An 18182-nucleotide genomic window follows, 5' to 3' on the forward strand; every position below is an offset into this window, starting at 1 on the left:
AAGGTATAGTGGGGTAAGTCTTTTTAGCCAACACCACCAGTTTTCTCTAAGGACCCAAGACCCACTATATCTGGGCTCTGCCTCTTGTCTGCTATGTGACCTTGGGCAAGTCACTTCACTTCTCTGGGCCTCAGTTACCTCATCTGTAAAATGGGGATTAAGATTTTGAGTCCTATGAAGGACATAGGCTGGTCCAATCTGATTAGCTTGGATCTACCCCACTGCTCAATACAGTGCCTGTTACAGAGTAAGCACTTAAGTACCAGTGAAAAAAAAAAGGGCCAAAAGTCCATGACAGGATTCCTCATAGGTATTTCTGTCTGGTGTCAGGAGTGACTTTCTTGATGTCAGATTACTAGATTGATGCCAGACTACTATGTTGATGCCAGACTGTTTTGTTTTGTTTTGTTGTCTGCCTCCCCCGTTTAGACTGTGAGCCCATTGTTGGGCAGGGATTGTCTCTATCTGTTGCTGAATTGTACATTCCAAGCGCTTAGTACAGTGCTCTGCACATAGTAAGCGCTCAATAAATTCGACTGAATGAATGAATGAAAGAATGAATCTCCTTCCAAAATTTCCTGCTGTAGTGCCTCCTCCTAGTAATAATAATTATGGCATTGGTTAAGTGCTTACTGTGTGCCAGGCCCTGCACTAAGCACTGGGATGGATACAAGCAAATCAGGTTGGACACAGTCCCTGTCCCACGTAGGGCTCACAGTCTTATTCCTCATTTTACAGATGAGATAACTGAGGCACAGAGAAGTGAAGTGACTTGTCTGTCACACAGCAGACAAGTGGCAAGGCCGGGAGTAAAACCCACAACCTTCTGACTCCAAGGCCCGTGTCCTTCAGGCCAAGACACCATCACACTGCCCCTCAGCTTGCTTGTGGTATTCTGTGCTGGGCCTGGAGCAGGGATGTTGTTTTTAGGTCCTTTCAATTAGAGTTCACTCAGATTTCTTCACATATGCCCACCCCAACATATAATGGTGTTGGATAACTAGCCTCTGGAGACAGTCACGTCCTCCACCCTTGGGCAGAATTTAAACTTGGGATGGCTCCTTCCTCTGCCTCATGAATTCTTGATAGTGTGAAATCGAGGATGGTGGCGGTGGTTGGGAAGTGGAAAGGTGGGGCAGGACCATTAAGGCCAGATTCTCCTAGGTTAGAACATGTATTTCTGGGACTTGCAGGATCTGTGCTGGGAGACACCCATGCTGCCAGTGTAGAAGCTCTAAACTCTCAACCCAGAAGTCTGGGAGCTCTGAGCTGCTTTGGTAATGAGCTGAATAAGAAGCAGCATGGTCTAATGGTTAGAGCATGGGCCTGGGAGTCAGAAGGACCTGGGTTTCAATCTCAGGTCTATCACTTGTCTGCTATGTGCCTTTGAGTGAGTCACTTCAGTTCTCTGTGCCTCAGTTGCCTCTTCTATTAATTTGGGGTTTAAGACTGTGCACCCTATGTGGGATAGGGATTGTATCCAATCTGATTAGCTTGTACCTACCCCAGTGCTTAGAACAGTGCTTGACTTATAGTAAGCACTTAACAAATTCTATTATTATTATTATTATATGCAGAGCACTATACTAAGCATTTGGGAGGGCAAAATAAACCGAGCTGGCAGGTACCTTCCCTGCCCGCAATGAGCTTGCAGTCTAGAGGATGAGTTTACAGCTTGATGTGAAGTGTCTGGTGTGACAGGGCTCAACTGTGGTGGGATAGTAGAAGGACATGTGGTCAAGGAGAGGTCCAGGGGAACATTGATGTGGAGGGGACTATCACTCTCCGGTCTTCTCCTTTACAAACTTCCCCTCTGACTGAACTCCCCTGCTGCCGCTGCCTGCCCTCCCCAATTCCACCCTGTCCCAGCTCTGCCCCCAGTTTTGTCCCTGAAGGTCGAAACTACATTCTGGGGAAGTAGCCAGTGACAGAGAGCCCAGCAATAGCTGTTACAAACATATCCTTTAAAATGGGTTACAAGAATAGAAAAATCATAAGGAAAGGAGAGGAGTACTGGAGGGGTCGGGGAAGCAGACTAAGTGGTGGAGAGTTAGGGGTGCAGGGAGGAGGGCGGGGCAGTAATAATTATCACGCCCGTTAAATACTTTCTATGTGCCAGGCACTGTACTAAGCACTGGGGTGAATACAAGCAAATCGGGTTGTTCACAGTCCCTGTCCCATATGGGGCTCTCAGTCTTAACATTTTACAGATGAGAAAACTGAGGCCCAGAGAAGTGAAGTGACTTGCCCAAGATCACACAGCAGGCATGTGGTGGAGCCAAGATTAGAACTCATGATCTTCTGACTCCCAGGCCTGTGCTCTATCCACTAAACCATGCTGGCTGCATATATGCCCCTCAACAGGATAGAGGTATGATCTGCATGCATCAGCCGACAGCATGGCGAAATTCACTAGATTGTTGAGGAAGAAGTGACCTGGTTTTTCCTACCCTGATGCCAATTAGAGTCAGAGCTCCAATCATGTCACACAAGAGTCTCAAGAGGAGGAAGGAGCATCAGTTCTGCTGTCCTGTCATCCCAGGGCTGCTTTCTCTCTATGCCCCAGGTTCTCTCTGAATAAGGGAATAAATGTCACTCGCTGCCTCTCCTTGGAGAAACACAATTAGAAATTGCTCTCAATTATCTGTGGCCATGGGAAAACACAGAGAACCCAGATAACTGAAACCCACGGATAACCCAGCAAAACCTTGGCCACAAGGAGCTATTCAGACTGTTTTGATTTATCTTTCGTTTGTCCTTCTCCATGCCTGACAAACATGTTAATGAGCTCAAAATGGGAGTTGGGGTAGGGAGAAACCAAGATCAATCCATCAATCAAACAATCAGTGATATATATTGAGCAATTACTGTATGCAGGACACTGTATATTAGGACTTGGGAAAGTACATCAGAGTTAGTCAAGAGCTCTGCCCACTAGGAGCTTGCAGTCTAGAGGGAGAGAGAGATAATAAGGTAAATTACTGTTAAGCGATAATCCACCCCCTGACTAATTGACTTTACAATTATCATGAGTTCTCTGTATTTTGATGGTTCTATTTCAAAATCTGAGCATTCCAAGAGAGTGGGTAGTTTTTTTTAATGAGTCTGGAAGCCTGATCCGGAAATCATATTCTCATCATTCCTCTCCTAAATGATCTCCTTATTTCCCAGATCCTCCCTGAAAACTTGGGAGGGGTAACCCCAAGAATTGAAAAGGCTAGCTCTGGCTCTGGTCTGCCTGGTGCCACTGGGTGTTCTGGGGAGGTGGGGGACAATTTGTTAGAACTGAGGGCTCTCCAGCCAACAGAGCAGCAGAAGGAAGAACAGGATATCACATTAAAAATGCAGGCAGAAGATGCTACAGGCTCAATTAGAGCAGAGTTGTGGCAGTGGGAGGGGTGGGGAGGAGTGTGTATTAAAGAATGGAGAAGAGCAACCCAAATAATGAGGAAGTGAGGGGGATTGATTTAAGCTGAGAGATTAAAGGCTGCACATATGACAGCTTGTGGAAGTGACAACTAAATGGGCAAGGCAGGAGTCTCAATAAACACTGGCAAATCTCTAAAAACTAAGGAGAAAAGGAACCATTTAAGGACGAGAAGGGAGGGGAACAGGCTGGAGCGGAATCATTAGAATAACCTTTAAGTAAGCAAAATTAAAAAAAAGGCCAGCTCTCACAAATACTGTTTGCTAGCCCATGCTCCTCCCAGGAGGTACAGCGTTAATAAAATGAAATCAATAATATTGACATAGCTTTCAAAAGGCCTGACATAAATTTTAACTAGCACTGGGTCAATGGGCAAAAGGCCATAGCCAAGACTACCTTAAGAAGCAGGAATTGGGGTGCTCGGTTCTTACCTTGAAATACCTGGTTGATTCTGTACAAGCAAAATGATCAGGATAACTTAGACTTCACAAATGCCTCTTTTAATCCTAAATAGTTGGAAATTCTGGCCTGAATTCTCCAAATAATTTAAGAGTAAACTAGACTGTAAGCTCGTTGTGGGCCAGGAATATGTCCATCAACTCTGTTGTATTGTGATGATGATGATGGCGTAGACCCAGCAGGTAATCTCAAGATAGGGATAAGTTTATTAATTGAAAGAGTAGGCATAGTAGTAAATCCAGGATATGGAAGTGTTTCAGTTCTGTGAAACAGGGTTCTTTTCTCATGGTTGCTAGGAGAACTCCTGGCAACACCCTCCGTAAAATAACCCTTCTCAGAGGTGGAAATGTGACATCGCGATCCCACCACAACACTGAGGTAGCAAATTCAAATTGGGTTTATGCTGTTGGTTCTCTCGGGTCAGAACTGTAACATTTTTTTAAAAATGATATCTGTTAAGCACTTCCTATGTGCCAGGCACTGTACTAAGCTCTGGGGTACATATAAACTAATCAGACTAGACCCATATGGGGCTCACAGTCTTAATCCCCATTTTACAGGTAAGGAAACTGAGGCCCAGAGAAGTAAAGTGAGTTGCCCAAGGTCACACAGCAGACTAGTGGTGGAGTAAGGATTATTAATAATAATACTGCTACTTATTATAATTCTTTTATTTGTTAAGCACTTACTGTGTGCCAGGCACTGTACTAAGCACTAGGGTGGATACAAGTAAATTAGGCTGGGCACAGTCCCTGTCCCACATATGGCTATCAGTCTTTAATCCCTGTTTTACAGATGAGGAAACTGAGGCTGAGAGAAGTGACTGTGACTTGCCCGAGGTCACACAGCAGACAAGCGACAGAGCTGGGTTTAGAACCCACAACCTTCTGGCTCCCAGGCCTGTGCTCTAACCACTAAACCATAAACTCAGGTCCTTCTGACTCCCAGGCCCAAGCTCTATCCAGCTTTAAGGAGAAAGAGAAAGGAAAAGGCTATTGTGCTATAAGAAAGATTTGCCTGTAACACCAGCCGGCTCATGTCCAGATTCAAAACAAAACAAAGACCAACAGTGCAGATCTGGCTGGGAACCTGAGATCCCAGCAGCCAGCTGAGCTCTGCTTAGCTGAAGATTAAGGATTTATCACCTCGGTCAGTATTTCCACCACCCTTTTATTGCTCTTTTCCTCCCCACTCTCCAGTTCATCTAAAAAGGGACTGGAATATAAATTCGTACATCCACATATACACGATCCAGATCTCAGATCTCACCCAAGCACAAAAGCCCGGAAGCAGAAGGGATGGAAATCAACTAAGTGTCAACCCTGCAGTGGAGGAGAAACCACAGAGCAACCAATTAGAAGTCATCACATTAAAGCTCTGGAAAGTGAGGACTGACATCTGTGTGGGATAAGCCAAGCAGGCAGAGAGGAGCGGAAAGCGGGGCGATCGATGAAGAATTGCTGTCAGATGTGCAAATGGTGAAAACACAGTTCCCGAAAAAAATACAAAGGGACCCAAATTGAAAATGCTCTCGACGGAATATTCTGTGCAATTCAGTTGTGTTCCCCAGAAGTCAGTCTCCGGGGACATAATTATCACTCTGCTGCATTTGAAAAGATTTCTGCCATCTCCCCGATCCTGCAGAGCTGGAGAGAGGATGCAGGAGGCTTTTAGCCAGCCTAGGATTAACTGTAACAGTCACAAGATGGGGATCAAATCCCTGGGCAAATAGAGCATCTGAGATTTCAGTTTACTCCTTTCCAGTACAAATCTACTTAGAAGATGAAAGGCTTCTCTCTATTGGCATACCTCAGAAAACCTATGTCCTCTAATGTAGACATTTTCATTAAATCCCTCATTATTTTCTACAAGTGTTTGGTTCCTCACAGTGTCTCTCTAAATCTCCCTCCCCCTCACTGGGTGCAAGGAAGGATTATCCTTTCCTCTTTGCTCTTCTGGCAAACCAGATGGTAGATTTTAGACCGAGGCTCCTCTTGGGTTGACAAGCCAAGGGAGATTGCCTTGAGATACTGATCCTTGGAATTTGGGAGTTTCTAAACACAGAAAACATCCGTGGTGGCCTTGGAATTAAAGGAGCTTTGATCAACTGAAAATATTATTAACCTTAGAAAAGGTTTTAAAAACAATTAGTCCCCAAAACATAACCATGAGGTGAGCAAGAAGAATAAATGACTTTCAAGGACCCAATTTCAGGGAGATCATGGATGACTTAAATCCACCTCTAAAATAAACTCTCATTTTAACCATTTCTTTCGGTTTCCTCTCCTATCTAGCCTTCTTCCAGAGCTACTAAGAAGTAGCAGAATAATTTGCTTTGAGGTTTAATTCCTTCTCTATGCCGTGTTCACCAATGATAGAGCTAATGAGCGACTAAATGGCCCAAAGATGGAGAGCCTGTAGGGAGAAAAACACTGGATTCAGGATAATTCAAACGAGATCATTAGGTCCTGAATAATTCAGCATTGACTTGGAGAAGGAACTTGAATCACATCTCCTCCATGTGGCCTTTCCCGACTAAGCCCTCATTTCTCCCACTCCTCCCTTCTGTATCACTTAGATTTTGTGCTCTTTAAGCACTGGTTTTTCAACTCAACTTTAGCCCCACAGCACTTATGTACAAGGCTGTAAATTATTTATATTCATGTCTGCCCATCTAGACTGTAAGATCCTTGTGGCCCAGGAATACGTGTCCAACCTGAATTGTTTGTACCCCCCCATCCCCAGCGCTTAGTATGGTGCCCAGCAAATAGTAAGCAGTTAACAAATACCGTAATTATTATTATTATTATGTCTACCAACTCTGACATATTGTATTTTCCCAAGTGCTTAGTATAGTGCTCAATAGTAAACGCTCAATAAATATAATCGATAGATTGCATTAACTTCAGGGGTCTGCACTAACTCTCTACGTTTTACCTGTTAGTTTTCTTCACCAGCTCCTGGACCACCTACTTTCTTTGCAATTCCCAAACTCACCATCTAACTGAATCTCGCTCTTGTCTCCTGCTTCGGATGCTTTATTCATTCAATTCCCCCATCCTGGAACTCTCTGCCTCCTAAATCCACCAGACCACACTCTTTCCATGTTTAAAATCTTCCAGGAAGCCTACCGCAATTAAGTTCCCAAACTTGTAAATAATTTTTGTTTGTCTCCCCTGTTAGACTGCAAATTTCTCAAGGGAAGGGAATATATATTACGGTGTTTCGTTATATGTGCCAAAATTATAATGGTATTTGGTAAATACTTACTATACGCCTGGCACTGTACTAAGTACTGGGGTAGATATAAGTTAATCAGGTTGGATGCAATCCCCCTGTCCTACATAAGGCTCTCACTTTAATCTCCATTTTACAGATGAGGTAGCTGAGGTAGAGAGAAGTGAAGTGATTTGTCCAAGGTCACACAGCAGACAAGTGGCTGAGCTGGGATTAGAACCCAGGTTCTTCTGACTCCCAGGCCCATACTCGATCCACTAGGCCACGATGCTTCTCCATGCACGAAGTAATCACTTTGCCCCCTCCAACCTCACCTACTCTCCTTCTACAACCCAGACTACACACTTCACTCCTCTAATGCCAACCTTTTCTCTGTACCTTCATCTCTTCTATCTCGCCGCTGACCTCTCGCCCACATCCTGCCTCTGGCCTGGAACACCCACCTTCTTCATATCTGACAATTACTCTCCCCACCTTCATAGTTTTATTAAAGGCACATCTTCTCCAACGTACCTTCTCTAACCAAGCCCTCAATTCCTCTTCCTTCATTCTCTTCTGTGTCATCCTGACTTGCTCCTTTTATTTATTTCCCCCTCCCAGTCCCATAGCACTAATGTACATATCTGTAATTTATTTATTTATATTAAGGTCTGCCCCCCCCCTCTAGGTGTAGGATCATTTGGGGCAGGGAATGAGTTTATTATATTATTATTTTGTACTCTCTCAAGTGCTTAATACGGTGCTCTACACACAGTAAGCGCTCAATAAATACAATTGATTGATTGATTGATTCATTCATTATAGTCAACACTAGGGTAGATTCAAGATAATCAGGTTGGACACAGTTTCTGTCTTATATGAGACTCACAGTCTAAGCAGGAGGGTCTAGGTCATAATCCCCATTTTACAGGTGAGGAATTGGAGGCCCAAGGCACACAAGAGACAAGAGGCAGAGCTGAAATTAGAACTCAGGTACTCTGACTCTCAGGCCTGTGCTCTCTCCACTAATAATAATAATAATGTTGGTATTTGTTAAGCGCTTACTATGTGCAGAGCACTGTTCTAAGCACTGGGGTAGATACAGGGTAATCAGGTTGTCCCACGTGGGGCTCACAGTCTTAATCCCCATTTTACAGATGAGGTAACTGAAGCACAGAGAAGTTAAGTGACTTGCCCACAGTCACACAGCCGACAAGTGGCAGAGCCTGGATTCAAACCCATGACCTCTGACACCCAATCCTGTGTTCTTTCCACTAAGCCATGCTGCTTCCCTAGGCCATGCCGCTTTTTGTCTCTGCTCTGTTGTACACTCCCAGCTGCTTAATGCATTCAATCATATTGATCGAGCACTTACTGTGTGCAGAGCACTATATTAAGCACTTGGGAAAACACAAATCAACAACTAATATCCATTTAATATATTGTCTTCAGGACGTAACAGATATTAAACTGATAAGAACTGATAAACTGATAAGATAAGAACTACATTTGATCTTAGCCAAAAGGCCGAGAAGCATTATAGAGTTTTGCACTCAGTAGGTGTTCAATAATCAATCAATCATATTTACTGAATGTTTACTGTATGCAGAGCTTGTAAAAAGTGCTTGGGAGAGTACAATATAATAGGGTTGGTAGACACATTCCCTGCCCACAAGGAGCTTACAGTCTAGGGAGAATATCAATGATTGATTCATTGATCGACTGATTCTTTCCTTCCAGTTTCTCCACATGTCAAACCCAGATGGCTAAAGGGAAGTGAAAAATTGAGACAATTTTCCTGGGCATTTAGGCAAAAGATCCACTTTGATTCCAATTTATTCAATCATATGTACTGAGTACTTACTATGTGCAGAGCACTGTACTAAGAGCTTGTAATGATCCAATGATGTAAAGTAATGATGTAATGATGTAATGTAATGATCCAATGATCCAGATATCTGCCACAATCACCCTTTTGTCTTTCCTTAAATGGGGAAAAACAAATCTGCAAATCCCTGAACGTCAGGCAATTAAATTTGCCCTTTAATCCCTTGTTTAAATGTGTTAGGACAAAATTCTGGCTCTTTTCCATCTGTCCTAGGGTCATCCAGTTGCTATACCGGTTCAGCTGGTATGCGAACACAATGTACTATTGGAGAGAGTTTCTGGAATTTGATCCTCTGAGGAACTCTGTGCGTCTCCTACCTCTGTCTGGAGGAGCAGGGAAAACGAAGAGCTGAGAAATTCTCCCTGATTCAGATCCTGTACCTCGGGAGCGAACTATTTTTTATCATCCGAGAAGCTTACTAGAAAGAATGGTTCGGCTTCAGCCAACAGGCACCGGTACTCTACCAAGCACTTAGTACAGTGCTTTGCACACAGTAAGTGCTCAATAAATAGGACTGAATGAAAGTCGGTGAAAGAAAAGACCAATCAGTCACCTATTTAAATACCTGGTCACAAGTCCATTGTTCTCATTCAAAAATCAAAGCACCAGAAAAATAACCGCTTACTGCTCAGAAAGTCACCAGATAGCTAGTTCCATGATTAGAAATCTGGCATCACCATCATCATCAGTGGTATTTAGTGAGCTCTCAATGCAAGCAGAACACTATAGTAAGTGCTTGGTAGAGTACAATGCTATAAAGTCGGTAGGCAGCTTACAGACTAAGGCTGCTAAAAGGAACTCAAAGAGAAAACCACCTCACATGGTTTCATGGGAATAGTACCATATTGTTTATCAAACCTATATTATTAAGACCCTTGTCATCAGGCCCAGATTTAGATTTTTCACTTAATCGGAAAATTAAGCTATGCCCCAGGGGCAGAATTCCTGTCTCTTCTGTGGCATCAAGTGCCTTTAGGATCCTAAAGCCAAGAGACACCTCAGTGCATTTAAGTGCCGGTTGACACCTCAACAAATATGGAAACCATCTTTTCCTTGTTAAAGAAGGGTTTGTGCCCCCTACCTACACCTATTTGGTACCCCCCACTATAAACCATGACTAGATCTTTGTGGGCAAGGATCATGTCTACCCATTCCGTTGCGTTGTACTTTCCCAAGCGCTCCGCACACAGGAAGTCCAGTGCTCCGCGCACAGAAAGTGCTCAGTAAATACCATCGATTAATTGACTACAGTTGTCAGAATAGCAGCAGCAGTAGCAAGGAGCTGCCTACCTCTAACACTTGCTCAGAGATCTTAAATTAGCTTCACCACTGCTCAACACATACCCCACCCCTTTCCTCCCCCCACACAAGCACTCAAACAATGGGCAAATAGTTCACTTAATTGTGTCGCTCTGAATACCTAAGGCAACCAGGTTTCTGCACAAAAGTCTGAAATAACCAACTACATTCTGCTGAGAAGGCATATCTTTCCATCTAAAGAAATACCCCCTTTTCCCATTTGGGGGGAATGCATTATATTGAAAAGAATCTTTCAAATGGTTTCTTATAAGCTGGAGACATCTGTGCTGTCACCGAGAGTGGTTAATTGCAGAAAGCTTCAACGGAGCTTCCATTTTTTGCCTTCAGTTTATGTCAACAGGCGGGGAGCTGGCAGTTGATTAGTGAAGCATTCCTTACACCTCTCCAAATGGCCTAGTTTTGCAAGCAACGTCTCACCTTAAAATAAAACTGCTAACAAATGCAGAACGCTCTCCGTTTTCTCTTGCCAAGTTGTTGTATTGGGTTCACTGGTGAAAAAGAATCTGGCAAGGGAAATAAAGTGAAGTATAGTGAAATACCAGCGGCATACGAGCATCTGTTTGCTGCTGATTGGGGAGAAAGTGAAACCACTTTTTATTGACATTTTTACCACCAATTATTTATTAGTACACTATATAAATTAGTTGTAGAAGTCCATGAGAGATTAATTATCCATAAGGTGAACTATTTGCTAAGTGTTTTGAGAGGAATTCAGAAACAGGTCTACTAACTCTGCTGTATTATACTCTCCCAAGTGCTTAGTACAGTCCTCTGCATAAGATCAGTGCTCAATAAATACAACTGATAGAATACCACAAACCACATGAAAAGAATGACTGGCTGTGAACCAGCAGCTTGGGAAAATCAAATTTATCAATCCATCAACCACTCATATATATTGAGAGCTTATTTTGTGCAGAGCACTGTGCTAAGTGTTTGAGAGAGTACAATGTAACAGAGCTGGTAGATCTGTTCCCTGCTCATAAGGAGTTTACAGTCTAGAGGGATTTAAGGCACAGGAAAATCTCCAGGCACACTTAGATCTTTCCAGCAAGTCTTCCATAGCAAGAATCAAGCAAGAATCAAGAGAATTCTTGAGATCACGGAGAGGAAGGTGAATTTTTAGGTACTGTCTGGTTGTCATTCTTCCTCTAGACTATGAGCTCTCTGTGGGCAGGGATTGTCACTGTTTATTGTTGTATTGTACTTTCCCAAGCTCTCAGTACAGTGCTCTGCACACAGTAAGTGCTTAATAAATAAAAGTGATTGAATTAATTTGATTTTGCTGGTTACCTATCTCACCTCCTACTTCCAGCAACCTTGCAGTCACCAGGATAAGGGCAGACTCTTCTAACTGTGTAGGCAATCTAACAATCAATCAGTCATATTTACTGAGCACTTAACTGCAAGCAGAAGACTGTACTGATTGCTTGGGAGAGTACAATATAACAGAGCTGGGAGTCATGTTCCCTGCCCACAAAGAGTTTATAGCCTAGAGGGGAGACAGATATTAATATAAACAAAGATAGGTTAATGAACTATCTGGAAAATTTAGTCAAAAGCCTGTTTACTGAGGAAGACAGGTTTGGAGATTTTAAAGCTGGAATTATTCAGTTTGTCTTATTCACAAGATTAAAATTGAACGAATAAAGGCTCAATTTTCCACTGTGATTCTATCAAGTGGTTGGAAGATCAAATTTTCCCAAAGTCAAGACCAGAAACACAATTTTAATTATCCAGAAATTTCTGGTGAAAGTTGGGTAGTTTTACTGAAATATCTAGTTGGGCTAAAATATAAAGAGTGTCCTGAATTATCCAGATAATTTTCTAGTATCCATCCATTTTGACTGAGAGGATCCAGGTTTAACTGCTATCTTAGTAGAAAGACCTTAGCTCTTCTTATTTTGAGGATGAAGATATATTTTTCTTGCAGAAAAATAACTACACTTAAACACTGTCAAGTCTTTCCCTCTTTTTCTGTTACCAGAATAACAATTACAGTGGAATCTGGGGTGCTGTCCCCCACCAACCCCCTCCCCTACTTTCCCATCCTTCCCTGCAGTATCCTCAGAGGAGATCTCCTCCCTCCTCGCAGGTATCACTCCCTCCACCTGCGCCTCCGACCCCATTCCCTCTCACCTTCTTAAAACCATCGCCCCTGCCCTCCTACCTTCCTTAACTTCTATTTTTAACCACTCAATCTCCAAGGGCTCCTTCCCCTCTGCCTTCAAACATGCCCATGTCTCCCCCGTCCTAAAAAAACTCGCTCTTGACCCCACTTCCCCCTCCAGTTATCGCCCTATCTCCCTACTACCCTTCCTTTCCAAAATCCTAGAACGAGTCGTCTACAATCGATGCTTAGAATTCCTTAACTCCCATTCTCTCCTAGACCCCCTCCAATCTGGCTTCCGTCCCCTCCACTCTACCGAAACTGCTCTCTCTAAGGTCACCCGTGACCTCCTTCTTGCCAAATCCAATGGCTCCTACTCCATTCTGATCCTCCTTGACCTCTCTGCTGCCTTTGACACTGTAGACCATCCCCTCCTCCTCCATACCTTATCTCACCTTGGCTTCACGGACTCTGTCCTCTCCCGGTTCTCCTCTTACCTCTCTGGCCGGTCATTCTCGGTCTCCTTCGCTGGAGCCTCCTCCCCCTCCCATCCTTTAACTGTTGGAGTTCCTCAAGGGTCAGTTCTTGGCCCTCTTCTGTTCTCCATTTACACTCACTCCCTCGGTGAACTCATTCGCTCTCACGGCTTTGACTGCCATCTCTACGCAGGTGACACGCAGATCTACATCTCCGCCCCTGTCCTCTCCCCCTCCCCTCGGGCTCGCATCTCCTCCCGCCTCCGGGACGTCTCCACCTGGATGTCGGCCCGCCACCTAAAACTCAACATGAGCGAGACTGAGCTCCTCATCTTCCCTCCCAAACCCGGTCCTCTCCCAGACTTCTCCATCACCGTGGATGGCACGACCATCCTTCCCGTCTCTCGGGCCCGCGATCTCGGTGTCATCCTTGACTCGTCTCTCTCGTTCACCCCACACATCCTATCCGTTACCGAGACCTGCCGGTTTCACCTCTACAATATCGCCAAGATCCGCCCTTCCTCTCCACCCAGACGGCTACCTTACTGTTAGGGGCTCTTGTTATATCCCGGCTAGACTACTGTGTCAGCCTTCTCTCTGACCTCCCTTCCTCCTCTCTCGCCCCGGTCCGGTCTATTCTTCACTCCGCTGCCCGGCTCATCTTCCCGCAGAAACGATCTGGGCATGTCACTCCCCTTCTTAAACACCTCCAGTGGTTGCCTATCGACCTCCGCTCCAAACAAAAACTCCTCACTCTAGGCTTCAAGGCTCTCCATCACCTTGCCCCTTCCTACCTCTCCTCCCTTCTCTCTTTCTACCGCCCACCCCGCATGGTCCGCTCCTCCGCCGCCCACCTCCTCGCCGTCCCTCGGTTTCGCCTATCCCGCCGTCGACCCCTGGGTCGCGTCCTCCCGCGGTCCTGGAACGCCCTCCCTCCTCACCTCCGCCAAACTGATTCTCTTTCCCTCTTCAAAACCCTACTTAAAACTCACCTCCTCCGAGAGGCGTTCCCAGACTGAGCTCCTCTTCTCCCTCTACTCCCTCTGCCATCCCCCCTTTACCTCTCCGCAGCTAAAGCCTCATTTTCCCCTTTTCCCTCTGCTCTTCCACCTCTCCCTTCCCATCCCCACAGCACTGTACTCTTCCGCTCAACTGTATATATTTTCGTTACCCTATTTATTTTGTTAATGAATTGTACATCGCCTTGATTCTATTTAGTTGCCATTGTTTTTACGAGATGTTCTTCCCCTTGACTCTGTTTATTGCCATTGTTCTTGTCTGTCCGTCTCCCCCGATTAGACTGTAAGCCCGTCAAACGGCAGGGACTGTCTCTATCTGTCACCGACTTGTTCATCCCAAGTGCTTAGTACAGTGCTCTGCACATAGTAAGCGCTCAATAAATACTATTGAATGAATGAATGAATGAATGAATGAATGATCTGAACACAAGTTAACTGCAATCAGCTATTTTGCAACAGAAAACAACAACCCACATTCTCACTTTTAAAAAATGCAAACCTCTTCTCTATTTGAGACTGATCTTTGAACACAGAGCATTTTCCAACGAGAGCTTTATGAATCATGGTGGTAATGATTTTTTTGTTACTTAGAAATACAATGGTGTTATCCTCTCTTGCATTCTGTGCTTAGAAGAACACCCTTCTAATTCCCCAGAGTCCCTCATTAGTCACAGGCTGTGCTTCGGTAACTGCTCACACAAGAGAGCATTCACAAGAACTATCGTTTTCTGATGAATGAGGCCTGAAAACAGCAGGTGCTGGTGGAGCAAACTCTTTTTTTCAATTAAATGATATTTCTTATGTGCCTACTATGTGTCAGAACCTGTACTAAGCGGTGGGGTAGATAGAAGATATTTGGGTTGGACACAGTCCCTGCCTCACATGGGGCTCATAGTTTTGTCCCCATTTTACAAATGAGGTAATTGAGGGACAAATAAATAATATGACTTACTCAAAGTCACACAGCAGGCAAGTGGAAGAGCTGGGATTAGAACCCAGGTCCTCCAACTCCCAGGCTTGTACACTTTCCACTAGGCCTTGCTGCTTCCTCCATCTATTTCTTCCATCCAGTTACTTGCTTTGTTTAATGGGGCAAGCACTTCATGTGTTACAATTACAATTGTGGTACTTGATAAGAATTTACAATGTGCCAGGCACTGTACTAAGCACCGGGGTAGATGCATGATAATCAGGTTGGTTACAGTCCCTGTCTTACATGGGGCTCATAGTCCTAGAAGGAGCGAGGGAGATTTAATCCCCATTTTACAGACGAGGTAGGGAGGTATGGAGAAGTTAAGTGACTTGGACAAGGTTACCCAGGAGACAAATGGCAGAACAGGGATTAGAACCCAGGTCCTCTGATGCTCAGGTCTGTCACCTAACAGTTCAAGGAATGAAAGAACTGGGGAAGTTGGATACAAGTTCATTTCTTCTAGAACAATCTTGCATAAAGTTAGCTCAGAGAAAGGCTTGGTTGGGAGTTGGGGAGAGGAATTCATTTGTATAGTCTCTCCCTCTTGAGTTAGGTAGGGAATTTTTCTTCAAACTCTTAATTCTGGATTTAACATATTTTTTTAATGGTATTTGTTAAGTGCTCATATGTGTCAAACACTGTTCTAAGTGGTAGGGTAAGTACAAGTTAATTAGGAGGAGCACAGTCCCCATCCCACATAGGGGTCTCAATGTAAGTAAAAGGGGAAATAGGTATTTAATCCTTATTTTACAGTTGAGGAAACTAAGACACAGAGAAGTTGAGTGATTTTCCCAAGGTCACACAGCAGACAAGTGGCAGAGCCAGGATGAGATCTCAAGTCCTTCTGTTGCCCAGGTCCATGGTCTTTCCAATATAGACAATATAGAGATAATATATGTTAACAGATAATGGGGGATCTTCCCCTCAAAGTGCAGCAATTTGGGTGCAAACCACCCCCCCTTCCTGGAGACATCATCAAGGAAAGGACCTCTCCTGGGGAGAGAGGCTCCAGCCCACGGCAAAGTCAGAAAGAGAAGCAGGTTGACTCTTCCCCCACCTGCCCAAATCCACGTGTTTTCTGAACAGTGAGTAATAATAATAATTCAGATACTTGTTAAGCACTTGCTATATGCCAAGAAGTGTCCTAAGTACTGGTGCAGATTCGAGATCTGATATAGTATGGTTGGTCTCTGTCTCTCAAGGGAGTCACAGTTTAAATCAGAGGGAGGATTGACTCACCATTTTACAGATGAAGAAACTGAGGCACAGAGAATTGACTTGCCCAAGGTCACACAGCAGTCAAGTAGCCAAGCCGGCATTAGAACCCAGGCCTGTATTCTTTCCACTAGGCTGCACTACTTTGTAAATCAACAGTGCCTAAAGGCAAAAACTTGCTTCATGAATATACAACTTGGGGCCAAGCTTCTGGCCCCACTGCTTCAGAGTCAGTGAAAATAATTTAGTACAGTACACAGTTAACCAATTATTTTAAGAGGTGACAGTTTAGTATTTCTTTGTCCTGGGGAAAATGGAAATAGTGCCCATCAGGGTTTTTAAAATTTTTTTTATTTTACCCATCTGTCTGTTTATTTTATTGGTTTTGTAGTGAAATGAACATCTTATACACAATATATTGTGCTCTCTGCTCCATATGCAGAATTCAATGAAACCAAATGCTCTTGCGAAAATGTATTAGGACATATTTTTTCTATTTCAGTCACCCAAGATTCCACTTTAGGTGTCGAGACCAGACAGGTAGAAGGGAAGGATAAAGGGATGAGGTATCAGGAAGGTTAACATCCTTAGTGGAACCTCAGTTAAGCACTCACAATTGCCCAGCATTGTGCTAAACACCTGGGTACATAGAGGATAATCAGATTGGACACAGTCCTTGTCCCACATGTGGATCATGGTCTAAGAAGCAGCATGGCCTAGTGGATAGAGCACAGACCTGGGAGTCAAAAGGACCTGGGTTCTAATTCTGGCTCCGCCACTGTGTGACCTTGGGCAAGTCATTTTGCTTCTCTGTGCCTCAGTTACCTGATCTGTAAAATGGAGATTAAGACTGTGAGCCCCACGTGGGACACAAACTGTGTTCAAGATTAACTTGACTATACCAGCTGTTAATACAGTGCCTGGCAAATAGTAAGCACTTAGCAAATACAATAAAAAAAATAAGGGGGAGGGAGAACAGGTATTTAATTCCCATTGTACAGATGAGGAAACTGAGGCTCAAAGTTACATAGCAGATAAGTGGCAGAGCTGGGAGAGGAACCCAGGTCTCCTGCCTCCCAGTCCTGTGTTGTTTCCACTAAGCCATGGTGCTTCTCTAGGACCAAACCAAGGAAAGCCCATTTGGGATGAGAGATCACAGAGGCCTAGAGTTTCCCTGGGTCCCAGAGCTAAAGTGATTAGCTTCTCCCCACCAGAGTAGTGGCCACTGGTATCATTAAGGAACTGCCAGGATGGCAGCAGGAGCAGTAGGGGTGATGATCTGGGGCTGTGGCAAGAAGTTCAGCTCTGGCAGCAGCAAGAGGTAAGAAGAAGTTGTGCCTAGGTGCAATCAATCAATGGTATTTATTGAGCATTTATTGTTTGCAGTGCACTGTGCTACACGCTTGGGAGAGTATGATATAACAGGCTCATTTGGGTAGGGAATGTGTCTGTTTATTGTGGTGTTTTATTCTCCTAAGTGCTTACTTCATTGCTCTGCACACAGTAAGCGCTCAACAAATACGACTAGCTGACTGACTGAATTCCCTGCTCCCCCTGTTATACAACATTGCTGAGACAGCAAAAGTAGAGACCATGAACAGTAGGCTGCTGGGTGATATTTTAAAAACAAATGAAAGGGAAAGTTGCCAACTCTTTGGCTAATCTCAAGGTAGGTATTGTGTTCAATGAAATATCAGTGTCGTTAAAAAGACCAAGTGGAAGCTATTGGACCAAGGCCAGCTCTCCTCTCCGCAACCAGACAAGTTGAATTTCAGCACAGAAGAATATAATTGGCACCCATCTTTGCCACTGGCTGCACACTTTCCCAGCCACATCCACAAAATTGTAGATGTTCATCTGAATGATCTAATGTGGGCTAAATGGTTTTGGAGGTCAGGAGTGGGGTCAAAGGAGTGAGAAACATCCCCAGGTTAAGTCAGTAGCAGTCTTTTATTTTTTAAAGAAAAGAGATGAAAAACATGACTCCATACAGCCTTACATCCCTGAGTTCTACACTTTCAATTCTGCAATTTTCTCACATCTCTTTGTGTTAATTTGCAGGGTCATAAAAGAGTATAT

General features: G+C 44.1%; 1 pseudogene; it reads right to left on the bottom strand.

The window, feature by feature from the left end:
• Window positions 1-8437: 8437 nt before the first annotated feature.
• Window positions 8438-8641, bottom strand: LOC114813398 (annotated as a pseudogene).
• Window positions 8642-18182: the final 9541 nt, after the last annotated feature.

The sequence above is a fragment of the Ornithorhynchus anatinus genome, chromosome 7, assembly GCF_004115215.2.
Source record: "Ornithorhynchus anatinus isolate Pmale09 chromosome 7, mOrnAna1.pri.v4, whole genome shotgun sequence".
Classification (NCBI taxonomy): domain Eukaryota; kingdom Metazoa; phylum Chordata; class Mammalia; order Monotremata; family Ornithorhynchidae; genus Ornithorhynchus; species Ornithorhynchus anatinus.